Raw genomic sequence first — 22,971 nt, forward strand, 5'->3', positions numbered from 1 at the left:
GAAGTTGTCAGCGATTGTTCCTCTTTATGGTTTCTCTTTTGTCACCACTTTTGTAACAGAAAAATGGCTTGTAAGGAATAAAAACTCTTTTCTCTCATGTCTTTCTTTTGACTCCCTCACAGTTACCATCATTGTGCCTCATCTAGTATTTGGAAGGTCCTCAACTTGTTTATCCATGTTGGAAAATATGTCCTAAAGTCAATCGTGTGATGATTGTGCTAATTATAAATGTATATACATTGATAAATAATAAAAATTATTTGATATTTTTCATCACAAAGTTACATCTTCTAACAAACTCCCATGTTATGATGAAGTTCTTAAGACTACTTTGATCGATAAAAGAAGATTTATTATGTAGTCTTAAACTATTTTGCAATCAAACGATGCGCTATTACTAGGACGTTAGTGATATCAAGTGTAGGTCATTGTGTGCCATATGCGTTGGTTATCTTATAACCAAATGGTATGGAGATACTGATAATGTAGGTGAGATGTAGGAGTACAATCATCACTGAATGTGACCAACTGCGGAGCACTTTGTTGTCAAAGATAGCTCGCGAAGAGTACGGATATAAGTATCCCTCCAATCTGAGATCACAAAGGTGATTTGCAAGCAACTTACTGTACTTTGGTATTGGACTAATTGAGTTTCTAATTTAGCAATGGAAGGTTTTTAGGTGTGGTCAAGTACTTGATAAATCAGTGCATGAGTCAAGATGAGATTGATCCCTCTGAATTAGTAGGAGATATGCATAAGTGTATTTCAATTTAGCAAAACTTAGACCCAGATAATCCATGTGATGGATTTGAAAAAGATTGAAATACAATGTAGATGACTTATCTGGGATTGACATTTAAATCTTAGATCATCCTCAAGCATTAGGGTCAAAAAGATGAATTATACGGTAACCATATGCCAATAGATTCTTGAATGTTGCTTCACCATCATTCGACCTATCCGAATGTCAAGTCATCATTACTAGATGGTTATATCGATTGATTCAGAAAGATATTCTTGTGCTACTAGCTTAGATTCAAATCTATGGGGTCACACTCAAAAAAAGTTTCTGATTGATTATGTGGCTGATTAACAATTGAGAATCATTCAAGGATTTAATCATCAATTCGATTGATGATTAACCTTATACAAAAGTTGTAATAAATTAATTCATCAAATATTAGTGAATTAATAAAAGATTAATTAGCAATTAGATTACTGATTAGCTCAATTTAATTAAGCAAAGAGGATTAAATAAAATCTAATTGAATTAGATTTAATTAGATTTGACCTGATTAGATTATGAGCTGACCTAATCGCTAAGAAGAATTATCCCTAATTTGATCAGGACTTTGGTTCAATGAATTTCTAATTTGATTAAGATTTGGTTCAAAATTTATGAATCTAATTAGATTAAGTTTCATATATTTTATTTGAGCTAAATCAGATGTGATTTGGTTTGGATCTAAATAAGAAAACTTAGAGTCCTTATTGGAATAGGACTCTTCTCCCTGCACCAACCTAGTTTATATGCCATATATCTCCATGCATAAAATTATTTTGTGTAAAATTTTTCACACCAAAGAGTTCTTTTCCTTCTCTATGTCACATCTAAATTTGATTTGATTTTGATAAAAAAATTTTTAAAATTAGATTTTAAAATATTTCTTATCAGGAGAATCTGTTCTCATCCAAATCAACCTCTCTACGTCAATAAATTTTTTTCTCCTTATATGGTTATTTTGAGGAGATTTTTTGTGGGAGATTAGTTAGAGAACTGATTTATTAATGAAAAATATGAGAAGGGGCATCTCATATTTTTTTTGGCCTATTTTGGGACATAAATTATGAAAGAAGGCATAATCCTGTAAGAATCCAAGATCACTAGGACTCTTCACCCCACCTCCTTACATGCCTATAAAAGGGGCTTTTATGGTTTCTTTTATATGTGTAAGATACAAAAAGAGAGCTCTTCACGTGGTAGAAGTTTGGGTATGGTTTATGATATGAAAAATAGAGAGAAGGGTCCTCTCTCTTGGGGTGTGCATAAAAATCTGAATTTCAGATTTTTGGTTCTAAGGATTTAAAAAGAGAGAATAAATTAGAGAAAAATTATTTTTTTCTTTATCTTTTTTTACCTCTTTATCTCCTCCAGAAGTTCATCTTTAATCTTTGAAAAAGTTTTGAAGATTTGAAGAAAGGATCCAGATCGACTAAGAAGAAGATCTTCATGCGAGCTAGTACTCCTAAGAATACTGATCAGATCGGAGCTTCGAGTGGATTTTTTATAGAGACCGAACGTGTGTGCGGCTATGAGTAACCAGCAAGGATCCTCCTTACATATCTCTCAGTAGTGAAGATCGTTGACCCACGATCAGGTATGAAGTTTGGAACTCAAATTAGAAGTAGATGTGATCTATTGCTCATAATGCATGCATGCTAATTTTATCTTCAATATCTTTCAGATTTTATATGCAACATAATATATCATAGATCCTAGAGTAGGTTGATTTGATAATTAGATTATATGCATATCAGATTAATTTGATTAATCTAGTTATTTTCTATTATAATTTTTTCGAAGAAGTTTTGAAACACATGAATGAAATCATCTACGCATCCCCAACAGTGATATCGGCACCTAGTTTCTATATGACATAAATTATATGCATATTAAATCTGAAATTTTATTTTATTTAGATCTGATATGTGATATCTTAGATCTAAATTTAATTGATGGTTGATCGTATAAACTGATATAAGGTTATTTTGCTGCAGGGATTACCCCTTACAGTGAAAAGATTGTCCTAGTTTATGCTGATCGTTCATAAAATCTGATTTTATGTTTGCATGTGATATTTATGATATAATTTAGATATGATCTAAAGTTATAATTAGATTTGATTTAATTTAAATTAGATCTAAATTCATGCATATATGATATATGATTAGATTAAATGATCCGATTAGTAAGTACTTTAGATTAGGTTGATCATCAGGCTGTCTAGTCATAGGAGCAAGAAAGATTTAAAGACCCTTCTTCTCATTCCGATAGGGTGGTCTTATGATGTGTAGGGATGCCATATGATTAGATCTCAAGAATAAGAACGTGAAAAGAAGAACTTATTTTTTTTTACAAAATTCTAGATCTTGAAACCTCAGGTTTGTTGTATGTGATACAAAGTTGTATGAAAATAAGACATCTAATCTATATGATTAAAATAATTTTAATTATGATGAAATAAAATCTTGAATCATAAAAGTTTAGATATAATCTAAAAATATTATGATTGATTTTATTTTAGTGTTATGAAAAAATTTTCAGATCTGAAACTCTTTGAATCATACTCGCTTAATTATTGAGTCGATCCAGTTTTGAGCTGAGTTGATCCAGTCCCCTTGTGTAGCCAGCTCAATGTTGATTGAGGCAATCTAGTTTTAGAATAAAAATTTTTACATAATATTTGTTGTAAATTATTTACAAAATAAAAGATTCAAATTATTTCAAAATATTACCAGAGTCTAAACTCATATTGATGCTGAACTTAATTGACATTAAGTATAGAATCGATTAGATCTAGAATTATGAATTAAAGATCTAACGTCATTTGCATAAAATATGTGAGCATGGGTTAGCTCAAATCAGATCCTCTTAATTAGATTAGATCTAAAGTTAGAATCAAAGAGTTAATGAACTAACTAGAGAAATTGATTAAATCTAATCAAATATTGAATTAGATTAAATTAAGATTTCTCTAGAACCAATACAATAGTTGTAGATGGTCAAGTTCAAGTCTTTAATTATGGCTCAGTGGTTGAATTTGAATCATTAGGTCGGTCAAATCAAAATTAATTAACCAATTGGTGTCTAAGGTAAGTTTGGTATTTCGACCAATAGTTTTTAATTAGGAGCGGCTTACCTGGCCATTTCGATGGTATCGAAGGCAAGCTTAGCATACCCTCCCATCGATCTCACTTATCCAATGAATTTGGTGGATTATGTCTTAATTAGATCGCTAAGTGATTCGAGTTGATCATGTCATTAAGGTTGATCAGTGTGACTAATCTAGGTGCCAATTCAACCATCATGATCTTAATCCAATTCAATGACTTAGTGAAGTTAGTGAGAGGATTGTGGTTTACTAGTTGATCTCTTCTCATCTTTTCTCTAAACTAATTCTTAAATCTTCTAAATTATTAGATCCATAAAATAAGCTAATTATGGAGATAACTAGATCATAGCCTCCCATTAAGGTGAATGATAATGGATTATTATTTCTGATTGACATTGCAGGTGCCATCCGTCTAGTGTTCTCTCTAAATGATAGAATTATCATTCATCATATGATGACTCTATTGTACTATCTGATAATGGTTGGGTTGATCGAGCCATTTTCGGATCGATCATTCATTAGTTAGAAACACAGAGTAGGTTCATGTTAATGATTTGATCTAACTAAAATTTTTAGTGGAGGCCCATCATCTATTAAAATAAAATCTAAGATAAAATTAATTACTTAAAATTATTTGAAAAAATAATTGATTGAGAATCTACCTATAGATGTATATGGGTTGATTGAGCCACCCTCGAATTGTATATAGTTTGTGTGGATTCTAGTACCTACTAAGAAATTAAGGTAATTCCTCATATTGAAAGTAGAGACTACCAATTCGACTAAATAGTAAAAAATCTTTAGACTAAAGTCCAAGTCTTTAGGCTTAATCAATTTATAAACTCAGAGATCTTGTATTTTTCTTTCAGTTATGGCTAAATGTTCATTGCTCCATTCACTGTTTGATAATGACTTATAGGATCCAACTTTAATAATTTTTGTATCGAAAGTTGTAAATAGTTCTAGAGCACGAATGGATCCTATATATGATTATGGATTAGCACCTGAAATTTTCACATTCAACACATATGATGCAATCAAAGATACTTATCAGAAGTGATCAGATGATCATATCATCATGTGGTGTTACTGAGAGCAGTAAAGAATATGAATTTAGTTGTAAATTCGATAATGCTCTGTGGGAGAAAATTTTTCAATATTGAAAGAGTTCTTTCGCACCTCTGAAGATGTGTCTTCAGTGTGATAATAATTTTTTGATAAAAAAAATGAAGGTTTAAAGAGTCATATTTGGACTACTGAGTTTGAACTGACAAAAGAGTCTAGGATTAACCTAGTCTAGCAGAGTCCCTTATCCAAACAGGCTAAAGAAGAGAAATCAGCAAAGATTGCTGGACAAGATACTTAAATGATAACATCTTGTGATTTCTCTATTCGTGACAGTACTATCTCAGCATTGGATATTGAAAGTCTATGCAAACTGTTGTAACAACTTCATATTAGTAGAAAGTTTGAAAACAGTAAGAGATTCCTAAATATTAGAATTGGAAGTTATGTTTTAATCCTGATTTTAGTAATCATCAAGCCTATTTTCAATTCTAACAATATCATTTTAGTGATTGCTACTATTGCCTAATGATTTTTGTGATATCATTATAAATGATGTCAAAATCATGTGGATAACTGAGAAATGATATTTATAAATAGTCATAGCCTATTAGTGTATTGTACACAATCAAATAAACTCCTTAAAATAGATAATATTATAAAAGCCTATCTTTGGCAATTTAAGTTCAGTGATATAAAAGAATAGGATCAACAGGAGATAATTCTTGAGGTCAATAATTTTAAATCATTATTAATCTGTCAATCCTATGTCTTTAGTAAGATGACCAAGTCACCTTTTGTTGAAAAAGATGAATGAGCCAATAATATTTTGAATCTGATACATATTAATATATTGAATCTATGAACATGTTTGCCATAAATTTAGATTATTTGAAATGTTCAAATAATTTCATAATAAAGTAGAGAAACAAACTGGAAAGAGTATTGAAACTCTTCGGTCAAACCAAAGAGAAGAATGTCCTTTCGATAAGTTTTGACATATTTAGAAGAGAATAGGATTCTCTCCTGTTGGAATCGACTTTGTTAGACATAATTCATTCCATGATGGGGATTAAAAGTTTGTCAGTCTCCTTTTAAGGTAATACTCTTGAGACTACTTATCATATTCTGAACTGGATTCCAAACTAATCAGTTGCAAGGACTCCATATGATATGTGGACTAGGCATAAGCTGATATTCTCTTGCAAGGACTCCATATGATATGTAGATTAGGCATAAGCTGATATTCTCTTACCTTAAAATTTGAGAGTGTTTGGTTTACATCAAGCAATTACAGACCAATTAGGTTGGATCACGATCCTATATGTATTATTTTGTAGGATAATCTCAAAAAATTTAGGAGATATAACTTTTACCATGCTAAAGAATAAGAGTTGTTCCTAGCATTCTTTTTAGAAAAAGAATATCTTGGTGAAGGTACTAATTCCTTTAATATGAAACTTATGAAATTCAACAGGTAGAAGAACTGACACAATCTAGTGAACCCATAAAATTGAATTTGATTAGATCAAACCCAAAATCTATTGTAGAGGCACTATTAAGGAGATCTGGTAGAGTATCGTATCCATTAAATAGATACTTCGGTATCTAGTTCTGGGATGTGATCCTGTTGAACTCAAAGAGAACAACAAGGATTTTATCACCTACATGATCCATGCAAAGGTCAGACTCTGATTAATGGCTTGGAGCCATAGATCCAAAATGGAGTCCATGAAGATCAACATTGTATGGACACTCGTTGATCCATTCGAAGGGATAAAATCTATAGAGTGTAAGTGGATCTTTAATAGGATCAGAGAGCGTAGATGAGAAGGTGGAGACCTACAAAGCTCTTCTGGTTGCCTAAGGATATTGTCAATATTATGATATTGACCATAACGAGATATTTTCTTCTGTGACAATACTAAATATTTTAGAGTTAAAATATATATTTTGATAAGTGATCAAAATGCATGGTTTCATTGAGAATAAAGAAGAACCTTGTAAATACAAATGGGTTAATAGTTCTATGAATGTATTTCTTATCTTGTATGTGAATAAAATTCTCTTAATCAGGAATGATATTCCTTACATTACAGAAAATAAAAGTTTTACTGTTATTATTATTCTTCATAAAGGATTTTGAGAAAAGCATCTCTCATCCTAGTGATGAAGATCTATAAAGATAGATCTAAGAGGCTGCTTGGATTTTTCTAGTCCAACATACATAGGATATTTATGAGTATAATTTGTTCTATCATTATACCATGTATGAGACGGATATGGTATACTCACTAGGATAGTGAGTGGATATTTGCAAGAGCTGGGTGAGAATCACTGGAAGGCCATCCTTAAGTACTTGAGAAATATTAAGGATCGGTGATTCAATTATGAAGAATCTGATTTAAAACTTATGGAGTATGACTCTAATTTTTAGTTGGACATAATAATAGTAGGAACGTATTAGAATATATCTTTATTCTAAATAATGGAGCAACCTACTGGAAAGATTTCAAGTAGAAAAATATAGTTAAATTCAAATTGTGAGGCAGAATGTATTACAGCATTTGATGCTTGCAAGAAAGCTATATGATTGTATAGGTTCACTGGCAAGCTAGGAGTGGCACCCTCTGATGATGGTCCTACTATATTGTACAGCACCAGAGCTATAGCTCATGTCAAGAAGCCAAAATCTCATTAGCTTACCAAGCATTTTGTATTGCTACCACCTTATTTGAAAAATCTATTAAGGTAACATCAATCTTTAGAACATCGATGGAAAGAAGAATTTGACCAACCCATCTACTAAAGCCTCTATATCTGAAAGTTTTGAGATGATAAATCAAAGATAGGTATGTGATACTATATTGATTGGCTTTAGTCCAAGTGAAAGTTGTTGAAAAATGTATCCTAAAGCCAATCATGTGATGATTGTGCTAATTATAAATATATATGAATTGATAAATAATAAAAATTATTTGATATTTTTTATTTTAAGATTACATCTTCTAACAAACTCCTATGTTGTGATGAAATTTTTAAGACTATTTTGATCGATAAAGGAGGATTTATCACATAGTCCTTAAACAGGTTCGCGGCCAAACGATATACTATTATTAGGATGATAGTGATATTAAGTGTAGATCATTATGTACCATATATATTGGTTATCCTCATAACCAAATGGTATGGATATACTGGTAAGGCATGCAAGTGAGATGTAGGAGTACATCATCATGGAACGTGACCAACTGTGGAGCACTCCGCTGTCAAGGATAGGTCGTGAAGGGTATGGGTATAAGTGTCCCTCTGACCTGAGATCACCATAGTGATTTGCAAGCAACTCGCTATACTTTGATATCGAATTAATTGAGTTTCTAATTCAGTAACAAAAAATTTTTGGATGCAGTCAAGTACTTGACAAGTCAGTGCGTGAGTCAAGATGGTGTTGACCCCTTCAAATTAATAGGAGATATACATCAATATATTTCAATTTAGCAAAACTTGGGCCCAAATAATTCATGTGATGGATTTGAAAAAGATTAAAATATAATATGGATGATTTATCTAGGATTGACAGTTAAATCTAAGATCGTCCTCCAGCATTAGGGTCAAAGGAATGACTATATGGTAACCATATGCCAATAGATTTTTGAATGTTACTTCGCCATCATTCGACCTATCCGAATATCGGGTCATCATTGCTAGATGGTTACATCGATTGGTTCAGGAAGATGTTCCTATACTACCGGCTTAGGTTTGAACTTATGGGGTCATACTCAAAAGAAGTATTTGACCGATCATATGACTGATCAATGATTGAGAATCATTCAAGGATTTAATCGTTAATCCAATTGATAATTAACCTCATGTAAAAGTTGTAATAAGTTAATTTACCAAGTGTTAGTGAATTAATGAAAGATTAATTAGTAATTAAATTATTAATTAGCTAAATTTGATTGAGAAAAGAGGATTAAATAAAATCTAATTGAACTGGATTCAATTAGATTTGACCTGATTAGGTTATGAGATGACCTAATTGCTAAGGGAGAATTATCTTAAATTTGATCAGAACTTTGCTTCCATCAATTTTTAATTTGATTAAGATTTAGTTAAAAATTTATGAACTTAATTAGATTGGGTTTCATATATTTTGTTTGAGCTAAACTAGATTAGGATTCAAATAAGGAAACTTAAGAGTCCTTATTGGAATAGGACTCTTCTCCCTGTTCCAACCCAGTTTGGACGTCATATATCTCTACGCACAAAATTGTCTTGTATGAGATTCTTTCACACCAAAGAGTTTTTCTCTTCTCTATCTCGTGTCCAAATATAATTTGGTTTTGATAAAAGGAAGGCTCTGAAATTGGATTTCAAAATATTCTTTATTTGGAGAATCTGTTCTCATCCAGATCCATCTCTCCATGCTAATAAATTTCTTTCTCTTTATATGTGCAATATTTTGAGGATATTTTTTATGGAAGATTTGTTGGAGAATTGATTTACCATAAAAAAATATGAGAAGGGGCATCCCTTATTTTTTTGATATGTTTTGGGATATAGAATTATGAAGGGAGATAGAATCCTGTAAGAGTCTAGGATCACTGGGACTCTTCACCGCACCTTCTTACATGCCTATAAAAGGGGCTTTCATGATTTTTTTTTGTATATGTAAGATATTAGAAGAGAGCTCTTCATGTGGTAGAAGCTTGGGCATGGTCCATGGCATGAAAAATAGAGAGAAGGGTCCTATCTCTTGGGGTGTGCGCAAAAATCTAAATTTCAGATTTTTGATTCTAAGGGTTTGGAAAGAGAGAATAAATTAGAGAAAAAAATATTTTCTTCTTTATCTTTCTTCCACCTCTTCATCTCCTTCAAAAATTTATCTTCAACCTCTAGAAAGATTCTAAAAATTTGAAAAAAAGATCCAGATCGATCAAGAAAAGGTCATTGCACGAGCTAGTACTCCCGAGAAGATCGATCAGATCAGAGCTTCGAGTGAATTTTTTATAGAGGTTGAATGCTTGTGTAGCTGCAAGCAACCAGCAAAGATCTTCTCTATCATGTCTCTCAGCAGTGGAGATCGTCGACCCACGATCAGGTATAAAATTCAAAATTTAGATTAGAAGTAGTGTGATCAATTGCTCACATGCATGCATGCTGATTTTATCTTCAGTATCTTTCAAATTTTATATGCAACATAACTTGTCATAGATCTTAGAGTAGATTAATTTGATGATTAGATCATATGCATGTTAGACTTAATTTGATTAATCTAGTTGCCTTTCACTGTAACTTTTTCGAAAAAATTTCGACATACATGTATGAAATCGCCTACGCATCCCAACAATCTGTTGGTGGCTTTCTCATGTGTAGGCTTAGGATGATATTGTTTCATATTGGTGATGACTCAGATCAGAGACTTCATCGTTAATGATGCTCTCTCAACTTACTTACATTTGTTAGAAATTATGTCCTAAAACCAATCGTATGACGATTGAGTTCATCCTTGTATATAAATTATTGATTAATTGAATAATAATTATTCTGATATTTTTCATTATAAAGTGACATCTTCCTTGAACTCCTGTATTATGATGAAGTCCCTAGAACTATGTTAGTATACGATAAAGAAAAAATTTATCGTATAGTTCTTAAATATATTCACGATCAAATGATATATCATTACGGAACAATGACATTTATCGAGTGGAGATTGTTGTGTGCCATATGGGTTGGTTGTCCTCTTAACTAAGAAGTGTGGTGACACTGGTATGGCATGCAGGTGAGATGTAGGGGTACATCATCACTGAACAAGTGATTCACCTGCTGAGTATTTTGCTGTCAAAAGCTGCTCGTGAAACATATGGGTATAAGTATCCTTCAGACCTGAGATCACTATAGTGACTTGCAAGCAACTCATTGTGCTTTGGTGTCAGACTATCTGAATTTTTAATATAGTGATGGAAGGCTATTGGGTATAGTCAAGTACTTACAAAGTCTGCGTGTAGATCAAGATGGGATTGACCTCTTCGAATTACTGGAGTTGATGTATCACTGTATTTCAATTTAGTAAAGCTTTGACTAGGATAATCCATGAGATGGATTTGAAAGATTGAAATACAATGCGGATGAAGCAATCTCGGTTGACAGTTAACTTGAGACCATCCTAGAGCATCCAAGGTTAAAAGGATGAATTATGTGGTAACCATATGTATGGATTCTGAAATATTCTTTGTGATAATTTGATCTATCTGGATGTCGAAAACCATTGCTAGATGGTATCTCGATGAGTGTAGGAATTGGTTCCTGTGCTATCGGTTTAGTATTTGAACCTATAGAGTTATGCACACAAGTCAGACAAAGTAGGAAGAAATTGATCTATATTTATATATTCAATTTAGAAGTACTTGACTTGATTGAACATATAAGCTAACTTGATTGAGAATTAAGTTATGGGTCAAACAAAAATGAAGAGTTGACTATGTCTAGCTAGCACTATACATAAGGTTTAGATTCGATCCCGGAGATGAATAATTTTTGATCTATGATTCATGAAACATATGAAAGATTGGATTTAAGTACTAATTAATTTCAGATTAGATCTAAATTAATTAAACTTAAATGGATCCAAAATCTAAGTTAGATTTGGTACAAAAGTCTTAAAGAGTTTGAGATTGACAGTCTTTAGAAATTATTTCGAACCAGCTTCGAATCAGATTCGAATCAGATCTATTTTGGATGAGATATGAGTATTCTTACTTGCACTGAAAATACCCCCTCATGAAGCATGACCAAAACCTAATTTGGTGCTTATTAGGGAGTCTCAAATGGGTGGGGGATTGGGTGCAAGTTGATTGTCATATGCGATGACAATTATATCTCATATAGGAGTTCTTCTTTCATGAGTATTGGATCAATTCAAATCAGATTTGAATTAAGAGTCTTAATCTTATTGAATCATGAGAATCATCTATAAATAGAGAGGATCTCTATCTATGGATGAGAATAATATAGCAATAGCAAATAAATCAGATTGAGAGAAGAGAAAAAGAGAGAGAAAGAGGCATGAGAAGAGAGAGAGGTCCTGTCTTCCCTCTCCCCTTGTTGCCGCCCCTCTTCCTTTAGGTGTGGAGTCTCTTTGGACATTCTACCTGCTGGTGTGATGTATTACATCGCACATCTCATCCCTCGATTGGTTGAGTTGCGAAGTCAATTGAATTGAAGTTTATCCTACTTTTCTGCGGCATCTGATGTGCATGCGAAGTAGAGGGTCTGCACATCCAGACCTCCGTGAAGATTTATATCAGATAATTTGAGATTTGATCCCTGATTTTACTATATTTCAAGTAAATATTTGATCTTTAAATAAGTAGAATATTAAAAAATTTTTAGATGCAACTGGGCATCCCGGAGGAAATTATTTTCCTTCCCCTTTCAATTGGTATCAGAGCAGGTCTGAAATATATATATGCAAAATAAAATTTTTTAAGATTATTTATATGATATATAATTAAGATTTTTTATAAAATATTAAATCTCATTAAAATCTATTTATATAAAATTTTTGATCTGATTTTGATTGGATTAGAGGTGCCTAATCAATGGTTGGTTGAGGTTGTTATAAATCTGTTATAACAGAATTCTGCTGTTGCTGAATTTTTTATGAAAATATAATATGAATTAAAATTTATTTTAAATTTATTTTAAAAAAAATTAATATTATTATTTTTTTATGAAGTAAGATTTATTTCAGATTTAAATTAGATCATTTTGATGGATATTTAGATCTGAATCCTATCATAATTTAGCACTGCACGAAAACTAATTTTATCAGAAATTAATTCCTTATGTATTCATATTTGTATCTAATTAATTTTTATTTGATATCAAATTTAAAATTAGTATTTTATAATTAGTATAAAATATATTTTAGATTTGATATGATGTATATGATGCATCAAATCTAATTGGATTAGATGAAGAACATAATTGATAAGATCAAAGATATGTTCATAACACAAAATAGTTTTGTCAATAATTACATGTTGATGTAATTATATATGAAATTAGATTTTAAATCTTAGTAGCCTAGTACTTGGATTAATGAGATCACCAGACCATCCAGTCATAAGAGATTGAAGAGATTAATCTCTCTTTTGCCCATTCGATAGATTTTCTTATGACGTGTAGGGGTGTCGTTGTGATCTAGTTTCATAAAAAAAAAAGCAAACAAATTTTTATGTATTATTTTGATCATAAATATATTTAATTAGATCTAAAGTAATTTATGATTCATTACAATAGGATAAAATTTAGATATAAAATTATTTTATATCTGAATTACATGTTACATATAATGTAATTGATATTGATCTAAAAATTGTCATGATACATGAGATGTATGGATAAAGTTTAGATCATACCTATGTATGTTTAATTGTTAAACATGTTATGAAAATTATTTTCATATATTGAAACATATGGTATGCTTTACCTGAAACCTTTGTAGAATAGTTCTACAAACTGAAACATACATTTTACATACTTAATTTTGAATTAAGTTTGAATAATCTAGATTTGAGAATTGAAGATCATTAAGACACTACATAATATGATGGGCAAAGAGTTAGTATGAATCAGGTCCTTCTAATGGGTTAGACCTAGGGTTAGAAACACATATGGATCAAGTAGAGAAATTGATTAAATCTATCAAGTGTTGAATTAGATTAGGTTAGTATTTCTCTAAATCAATCTCAATAGTTGAAGTTTGATCAAGTCTATGTATTTTACTCTAATAAATAGACCATGATCATGGCTCCATGGTTGAGCTCGAATCTTCTGGTGTACCCAATCAAAACTAATTAACCAGTTGGTATCTAAGATAAGTTTGGTAGATTCGATCAAGTAGTTTTTAATTGAGAGCTATTCACCTAGATACGTCTATGGTGAGTTAAGGGCAGATCCCTCTCGCTGATCTCACTTACCTAGCCAACATGATAGATTATATTTTGATTAGATCACTAGTCTATTTGTACAAATCCATACCATTAAGGTAAATCAGTGTGACTGATTTAGGTATCTTTAGACCAGCTTGTGCTTAATCCTTTACATGACTTGATATAGTCAGTGATAGGATTTGTAGCTTGCAGGTTGACTTCTTCTCTTATTCTCAGATCAATTAAATCAAAATTTCTAAATTATTAAGTCCATAAAATGATAAAGTTATGAGATAACTTGGTCATTGCCTCCCATTAAGGTATGTGATCATGAGTCCAATATTCCAAATAGACATTGGAGGTGCCACACGCCTGATGTCTATTACATATTAGAATTATCATTTATTATATGACCATCATGATATACCTTCAGATCAATGCTCAGATTGGTCGAGCCACACTCGGATCTGGACATCTGTTTGTTGGATGCACTTGGTGTGTTATGTTAATGGTTGGACCTAACCAAGATTTTCAGTGGAGGCGCCACACGCCTGCTGAAGGAACACCTGGGGTAGAACCCATTACTAAAAATTATTTGAAGAAACAATTGGTTATGAATCTACCCATGGATGCACTAGGGTTGGTCGAGCCACACTCAGACTCGAATGTAGTCTGTGTGGATTCTAGTACCCATTAAAGAATTAATGTAATTCTTCGAGTTGGAGGTAGAGGCTATCAATTCGTTAAAAATAGTAGGAGAACCTTTAGACTAAAGTCCATATCTTTAGGATTAAAAATAATTCATATACTAATAGACTAATATTTTTTCCTTTCAGTTATGGCTAATACGCTATCCCTCCGTTCGCTGTTGGATAGCGACAAGCTCATCAGACCCAATTTCGATAGCTGGTATTGAAAGTTGAAGATCGTGTTGGAGCATAAAAGAATTTTATATGTCCTTACAGATCAATCACTTGAAGAACTTGCAGCCAATGCTCCTCATGTTGTGAGAGATATTTACATGAAGTGGCTCATGACCACACGACTGTGCATTGCATGATGAGGGCAGCTATGAACGACGAACTTAGTTGTAAGTTTGAGGGTGCGCAGCCTGAGGAGATGATTTAAATATTGAATGAGTCCTTCGGCACCTCTGAGGATGCGAAGAGACATAAAACCTCTTGCATAGTATTCAATGCCCGTATACGAGAGGGGCTTCAGTCACCGATCATATATTATACATGATTGAGCAAATTGAATGCCTTAACAAACTTGACTTTTTATTATATGAACAGTTAGACAAGGATGCTATCTTTAATTCGCTACTGAAATCCTACCTATTGTTTCTCAGTCATTATAAAATGATGAAGCCTACGGTAAACTACCATGGTTTGCTAGAGTCACTGCAGACTTTTGAGAAGAATCGCCAGCTCCAGAAATAGCCAGTGAATTTAGTCGGAGGTTCATCTGCAAGACATCGATCCTCTAGGAGAGAAAAGAGAAAGGTGCCCGTGCCGCCGATCCTAAGCAGAGCAAAATATCAAAAATTGATAAGAGTCAGGCAGAGTGCTTCTTCTATAAGAAGCTGGATCATTGAAAAAGAAATTATCCTGTTTATATAGCCACCCTTGACCCAAACAGGCCTAAGAACAAGAGAAAGAGGCAAGTGGTTGCTTCACAAGGTATTTATATGATAACACATTGTAATTTCTTTATTTGTGATAATACTACCTGGGTATTGGATATCGAAGTCCTATTAATATATGCAATTCATTGCAGAGACTACAGGTAAGTAAAAAATTTTGAGAGGGTGAGCGGTTCCTTAATGTCGAAGATGGAAGCCTTGTTCCAGTTCTGATTTTGGAAACTTTGTAGCTTGTCCTCGAGTCCAGTAGTATCATGTTGGATGATTGTCATTATTGTCCCTTCTTTATGATGAATATCATCTCTGTAGGCCTTTTGGCCAAACTTGATTACAAGTTTATAATAAAGGATGATTTTTGTGATATCATTATGAATGATATTACAATTATGCGTGGAGAATTGAAATATGGCATATACACAATATCACGATCTGTTAATGTAATGTACACACCTAGTGAATGCTCCAAAATATATAATGTCAGTGAATCTTACCTTTGGCATTGTAGGCTTGGTCATGTGAACAAGAATAGGATTAACTGGTTGATCAAGGAACGTGTCCTTGAGATAGATGATTGTAAATCATTGCGTACATCTGAGTTCTGTCTACTTGGTAAGATGACTAAGTCACCTTTTAAAGAAAAAAGTGAGAGAGCCAACAATATCCTAGGTCTAATACATACTGATGTATGCAGGCCTACGAACATAAGTGCCAAAGGAGGATATTACTACTTCATTACGTTTACAGATGACTTATCGAGGTATGGGTATGTCTATCTTATGAAGCGTAAGTTAGAATCATTTGAAATATTCAAACGATTCCATGCTGAAGTAGAGAAACAAACTGAAAAGAGTATTAATATCCTTCGATCAGATCGAGGAGGTGAATACCTCACCAGTGAGTTCCTAACATATCTGGAAGAGAATGAGATTGTTTCACAATGGACCCCTCCTGGAATACCACAACATAATGGTGTGTCTGAAAGGAGGAATCGAATCTTGTTAGACATGGTTCGGGCCATAATGGGCTTTTCCAATCTGTCAATCTTCTTTTGGGGATATGCTCTAGAGACTGCCTGCTATATTTTGAATAAGGTGCCCAGCAAGTCTGTCGATAAAATTTTATATGAGATATGGACTGGACGTAAGCCAGTACTCTCACATCTTAGAGTTTGGGGTGTCCAGCTTATGTCAAGCGTTTAAAGACAGATAAGCTTGGACTGAAGTCTGATAGATGCTTGATTGTAGAGTATGCAAAGAAAATTAAAGGATACTACTTCTACCTCACTGCAGAACAAAAGGTGTTTATCAGCAGTCGGACAGTCTTTTTAGCAAAGAGTTTCTTGGTGAAGGAGCTAATGCCTGTAAAATTAAACTTGATGAAGTTTATGAGGTGAAGAAATGACACATACATAATTGGATTCGATTAGTGAATCAAATCTGGAGCGGATAGAGGCACCATTAAGAAGATCCGATAGAGTACCGTATCAGTCAGACAGATATCATGATTTTTTGGTCTGAGACGGTGATCCCATTGAACTTGATGAGAACTATAAGGATTCGATCACCTATATGGAGGCCATGCAAAGGCTTGACTCTCAAAAATGGCTTGAGACCATGAAGTCCGAGATGGAGTCCATGGAGATCAATAGTGTATGGACACTAGTTGATCCACTTGAAGGGATAAAATTTATAGGATGTAAATAAATTTTCAAGAGAAAAAGAGGAGTGGACGGGAAGGTAGAGACCTATAAAGCCTGTTTAGTTGCCAAGGATTACCGTCAGCATTATGGTATTGACTATGATGAGATGTTCTTTCCTGTGGCAATGCTCAAGTCCATCCAGATTATGCTTGCCATCGCTGCATACTTAGATTATGAGATCTGACAGATGGATGTCAAAATCGCTTTTCTTAATGGAGAGCTGGAAGAAGAAGTGTATATGATACAACCTGAAGGATTCACATTCACAGACGAGTCGAAAGTGTGCAAGCTGAAAAGGTCTATTTATGGACTTAAGCAAGCATTGAGGAGTTAGAACATGCATTTTGATAAGGTGATTAAAACGTATGGCTTCATTAGGAACGGAGAAGAGCCTTGCATCTATAAGTGGGTTTCTGATTCTGTGATCATTTCTCTTGTGCTATATATGGATGACATACTGTTACTAGAAAATGACATCTCGCTTTGCAGAGTGTGAAGCTGTGGTTATCATCATAATTCTCTATAAAAGACTTGGGAGAAGCATCCTACATCCTAGGGATGAAGATCTATAGGGATAGATCTAGAAGGTTGCTTGGATTGTCCTAATATATGTACAATGATGTCTTATTGAAGCGGTTCAATATGGATAATTCTAAGAAAGGCTATCTTTCAATAGGCTATGGAATTACTCTTTCCAAAAAGGATTGTTCGACAACTCCTGAGGAAAGAAAGTGCATGAGTAGAATACCATATGCTTCGGTAGTGGGATCTATCATGTATGCTATGACATATACGAGGCTGGATGTGACCTATTCAGTAGGGGTGTGAGTAGGTACCAGTCAGATCCGAATGAGAAGCATTGGAAGATTGTGAAAGCAATTCTTAAGTATTTGAGAAATACTAAAGACCAATGGCTTATCTATGGAGACTCTGATCTGAAACTTATGGGATATACTGATTCTAATTTTTAGTTAGATTGTGATAACAGCAGAAGCATGTCGGACTACGTATTTATCTTGAATGGAGGAGCTGTTTATTGAAAAAATTTCAAGCACATACTGTGATCGATTCTGTATGCAAAGCAGAATACATTGCTGTATCGGATGCTGCAACATGTTCTGCACCGCTCTCACCTGGTGCGAGAGATCGTGAACTGAGGTGACATCGAGCTTTAGAAGATCGATAGAAAGGAGAACCTAGCCGACCGCTTCACTAAAGCTCTCAGGATCAAAGAGTTTGATAACTTCAAATGGAAGATGGATATAAGATACTGCCTGATTGGCTTTAGTCCAAGTGGGAGTTGTTGGAAATTGTGTCCTAAAACCAATCGTATGATGATTGAGTTCATCCTTGTATATAATTATTGATTAATTGAATAATAGTTATTCTGACATTTTTCATCACAAAGTGACATCTTCTTTGAACTCTTGTACTGTGATGAAGTCTCTAAAACTATACTAGTGTACGATAAAGAGAGAATTTATCGTATAGTTCTTAAACATGTTCGTGATCAAATGATACGTTATTACGGGACAATGACATTTATTGAGTGGAGGTCATTGTGTACCAAATGGGTTGGTTGTCTTCTTAACCAAGAAGTGTGGTGATACTGGTATGGCATACAGGTGAGATGTAGGGGTACTCGTCACTGAACAAGTGACTCACCTGCTGAGTGTTCTGCTGTCAAGAGCTGCTCGTAAAATACATGAGTATAAGTGTCCTTCAGATCTGAGATCTCCATAGTGACTTGTAAGTAACTCATTGTGCTTTGGTGCCGGACTACCTGGATTTCTAATGCAGTGACAGAAGGTTACTGGGTACAATCAAGTACTTACGAAGTCTGTGTGTGGATCAAGATGGGATTGACCCCTCCAGATTACTGAAGTTGATGTATCGCTGTATTTAATTTAGTAAAGTCTTGGCCAGGGTAATCCATGAGATGGATTTGAAAGGTTGAAATACAATGCGGATGAAGCAATCTCGGTTGACAGTTAACCTGAGACCATCCTAGAGTATCCAGGGTCAAAAGGATGAATTACGCGATAACCATATGTATGGATTTTGGAATATTCTTTTGTGATAATTCGACCTATCTGCACATCGAAAACTATTGCTAGATGGTATCTTGATTAGTACAGAAATTGTTTCTGTACTATCGACTTAGTGTTTGAACCTATGAAAATATCACGTACACAAGTCAGATAAAGTAGACAGAAATTGATCTATTTTTATATATCTAATTTCAAAGTACTTGACTTGATTGAACATATAAGCTGACTTGATTGAGAATTAAGTTATGGATCAAATAGGATTGAAGAGTTGACTATGTCTAGCTAGCACTACACATGAGGTTCAGGTTCGATCTCGGAGATGAATAGTTTCTGATCTATGATTCATCGAATATATGAAAGATTAAATTTAAGTACTAATTAATTTCAGATTAGATCTAAATTAATTGAACTTAAATGGGTCTAAAATTTAAGTTAGACTTGGTACAACAGTCCTAAAGTATTTGGGATTGACAGTCCTTCAAAATTATTTCGAACTAGCTTCGAATTGGATTCGAATCGGACCTGTTTTGGATGAGATATGTGTGTTCCAACTTGCACTGAGAATACCCCCTCATGAAGCATGACCAAAACCTGATTTGATGCTTATTTGGGGAGTCTCAAATGGGTGGGGGATTGGGTGCAAGTTGATTATCATATGTGATGACAATTATATCTCATATAGGAGTCCTTCTTTCATGAGTATTGGATCAATTCAAATCAGATTTGAATTAAGAGTCCTAATCTCATTGAATCATGAGAATCATCTATAAATAAAGAGGGTCTCTACCTATGGATGAGAATAATATAGCAATAGCAAATAAATCAGATTGAGAGAAGAGAAAAAGAGAGAGAGAGGTGTGAGAAGAGAGAGAGGTCCTATCTTCTCTCTTCCCTTATTGCCGCCCCTCTTCCTTTGGGCGTGGAGTCTCTTTGGGTGTCCCACTTACTGATGTGAGGTGTCACATCAGCACATCTCATCCTTTAATTTATTGAGTTGCGAAGCCAATAAATTAGAGTTCATCCTGTTTTCTGTGGCATCTGACGTGCATGTGAAGTAGAAGGTCTGCACATCCAGGCCTCCATGAAGGTTTATATCAGATAATTTGAGATTTGATCTCTGGTTCTGTTGCATTTCAGATAAGAATTTGATCTTTAAATAAGTAGAATATTAAAAAATTTTTAGATGCAACTTGCGCTTCTCGGAGGAAATTGTTTCCCTTCCCCTTTCAACATCGAGTAGGGGCATCACACCTAAATCGGAGACGATCCTCATACTCCATGATGCTTTCACTTCACTCATGTATGAGCGAGTAGGAGCATCTAATTGAAGTCGGATATGGTTCTCACGATCGACAATGCTTTTACTTCACTCACCTACAGATGAGTAGGGGTATCAGACCAAAATTGGAGATGATTCTTGTGGTCGATGATGCTCTTATTTCACTCACGTATGGATGAGTAGAGGCATCAGACTAAAGTTGAAGATGATCCTCATGGATGATGATGCTCTTGCTTCACTCACCTGTGGATGAGTAGGGGCATCATATTGAAATCGGAGGTGATCGTCACAGCCCATGATGCTTTTACTTCACTCACCTATAGGCGAGTAGATATTGAAAATTATATCCTAAAATCAATCGTTGGATGATTGCGCTGATTATAAATATATATAAATTAATCAATAATAAAAATTATTTGATATTTTTCATCATAAAGTTATATCTTCTAACGAACTCCTATATTGTGATGAAGTCTTTGAGACTATTTTGATCGATAAAGGAGAATTTATCATGTAGTTCTTAAACTGATTTGCGACCAAACGATATGCTATTACTGGATGATAGCGATATCAAGTGTAGATCGTTGTGTGCCATATGCATTAGTTATCCTCATAACCAAATGATATGGAGATATTGATATGGCATGTAGGTGAGATGTAGGAGTGCATCATCACTGAAAGTGACCAATTGTGGACCACTCTGCTGTCAAGGATAGCTCGCGAAGGGTATGGGTATAAATGTCCCTCCGACCTAAGATCACCATGATGACTTACAAGCAATTCATTATACTTTAATGTTGGACTAATTGAGTTTCTAATTCAGTGATGGAAGATTTTTGAGTATAGTCAAGTGCTTGTTAAATCAGTGCATGAGTCAAGATAGGATTGACCCCTCCGAATTAGTGGGAGATATGCATCACTATATTTCAATTTAGCAAAATCTGAGCTCAGATAATCCATATGATGGATTTAAAAAATGTTAAAATACAATATGGATGACTTATCTAGGATTGACAGTTAAATTTTAGGTTGTCCTCGAGTATTAGGGTCTAAAGGATAAATTATGCGGTAACCATATGTCAATAGGTTCTTGAATGTTGCTTCGTCTTCATTCGATCTATTCGGACATTGGATCATCATTGCTAGATGGTTACATCGATTGGTTCAGAAAGATATTTTTATACTATCGATTTAGATTCGAACAAATAGGGTCATACTCAAAAGAAGTTTCTGATTAATCGTGTGGCTGATCAACGATTGAGAATCATTCAAAGGCTTAATCGTCAATTCGATTGATGGTAAACCTTATGCAGAAGTTATAGTAAATTAATTCATTAAGTATTAATAAATTAATAAAAAATTAATTAATAATTAAATTACTAATTAACTCAATCTGATTGAGCAAAGAAGATTAAATAAAATTTAATTGAATTTGATTTAATTAGGTTCGACCCGATTAGGTTATGAGATAATTTAATTGCTAAGGGAGAATTATCCCTGATTTGATTAAGACTTTGATTCAATTAATTTTTAATTTAATTAAAATTTGATTAAAAATTTATAAACTTAATTAGATTAAATTTTATATATTTTATTTGGGCTAAACCAGATGTGATTTTATTTGGATCCAAATAAGAAAATTAAGAGTCCTTATTGGAATAGGACTCTTCTCCCTTGCACCAATCCAGTTTGCATGACATATATCTCCAAGCAAAAAATTATTTTATGTGAGATTTTTTTAGACTAAAGAGTTCTTTTCCTTTTCTATCTCATGTCTAAATCTGATTTGATTTTGATAAAAGAAAGGTTCTGTAATTGGATTTCAAAATATTCTTTATCAGAAGAATCTGTTCTCATCCAGATCAACCTCTCTATGCCAATAAATTTTTTTCTCCTTATATGTATGATATTTTGAGGATAGTTTTATGAAAGATCAGTTGGAGAATTGATTTATCATAAAAAAAAAATGAAAAGGGGCATCCCATATCTTTTTAGCATATTTTAGGATGTGAAATTGTGAAGGAAGGCAGAATTCTGTAAGAGTCCAGGATCACTAGGAGTCTTCATCCCACCTCCTTATATGTCTATAAAAGGGACTTTTGTGGTTTCTTTTGTGCGTGTAAGAGATCTTCATGTGAGAAAAGTTTCGACATAGTTTATGGTGTGAAAATTAAGGAGGATCCTCTTTCTTGGGGTGTGCGTAAAAATCTGAATTTCAAGTTTTTGGTTCTAAAGATTTGGGAAGAGAGAATAAATTAGAAAAAAATTATTTTCTTCTCCATCTTTCTTTTATCTTTTATCTCCTCTAGAAATTTATCTTCAATCTTTAGAAAGGTTTTAGAGATTTGAAGAAAGAATCCAGATCAGCCAAGAAGAAAGTTTTTGTGCGAGCTAGCACT

Source organism: Elaeis guineensis, chromosome 13 (assembly GCF_000442705.2).
Source record: "Elaeis guineensis isolate ETL-2024a chromosome 13, EG11, whole genome shotgun sequence".
In the NCBI taxonomy this organism is placed as follows: domain Eukaryota; kingdom Viridiplantae; phylum Streptophyta; class Magnoliopsida; order Arecales; family Arecaceae; genus Elaeis; species Elaeis guineensis.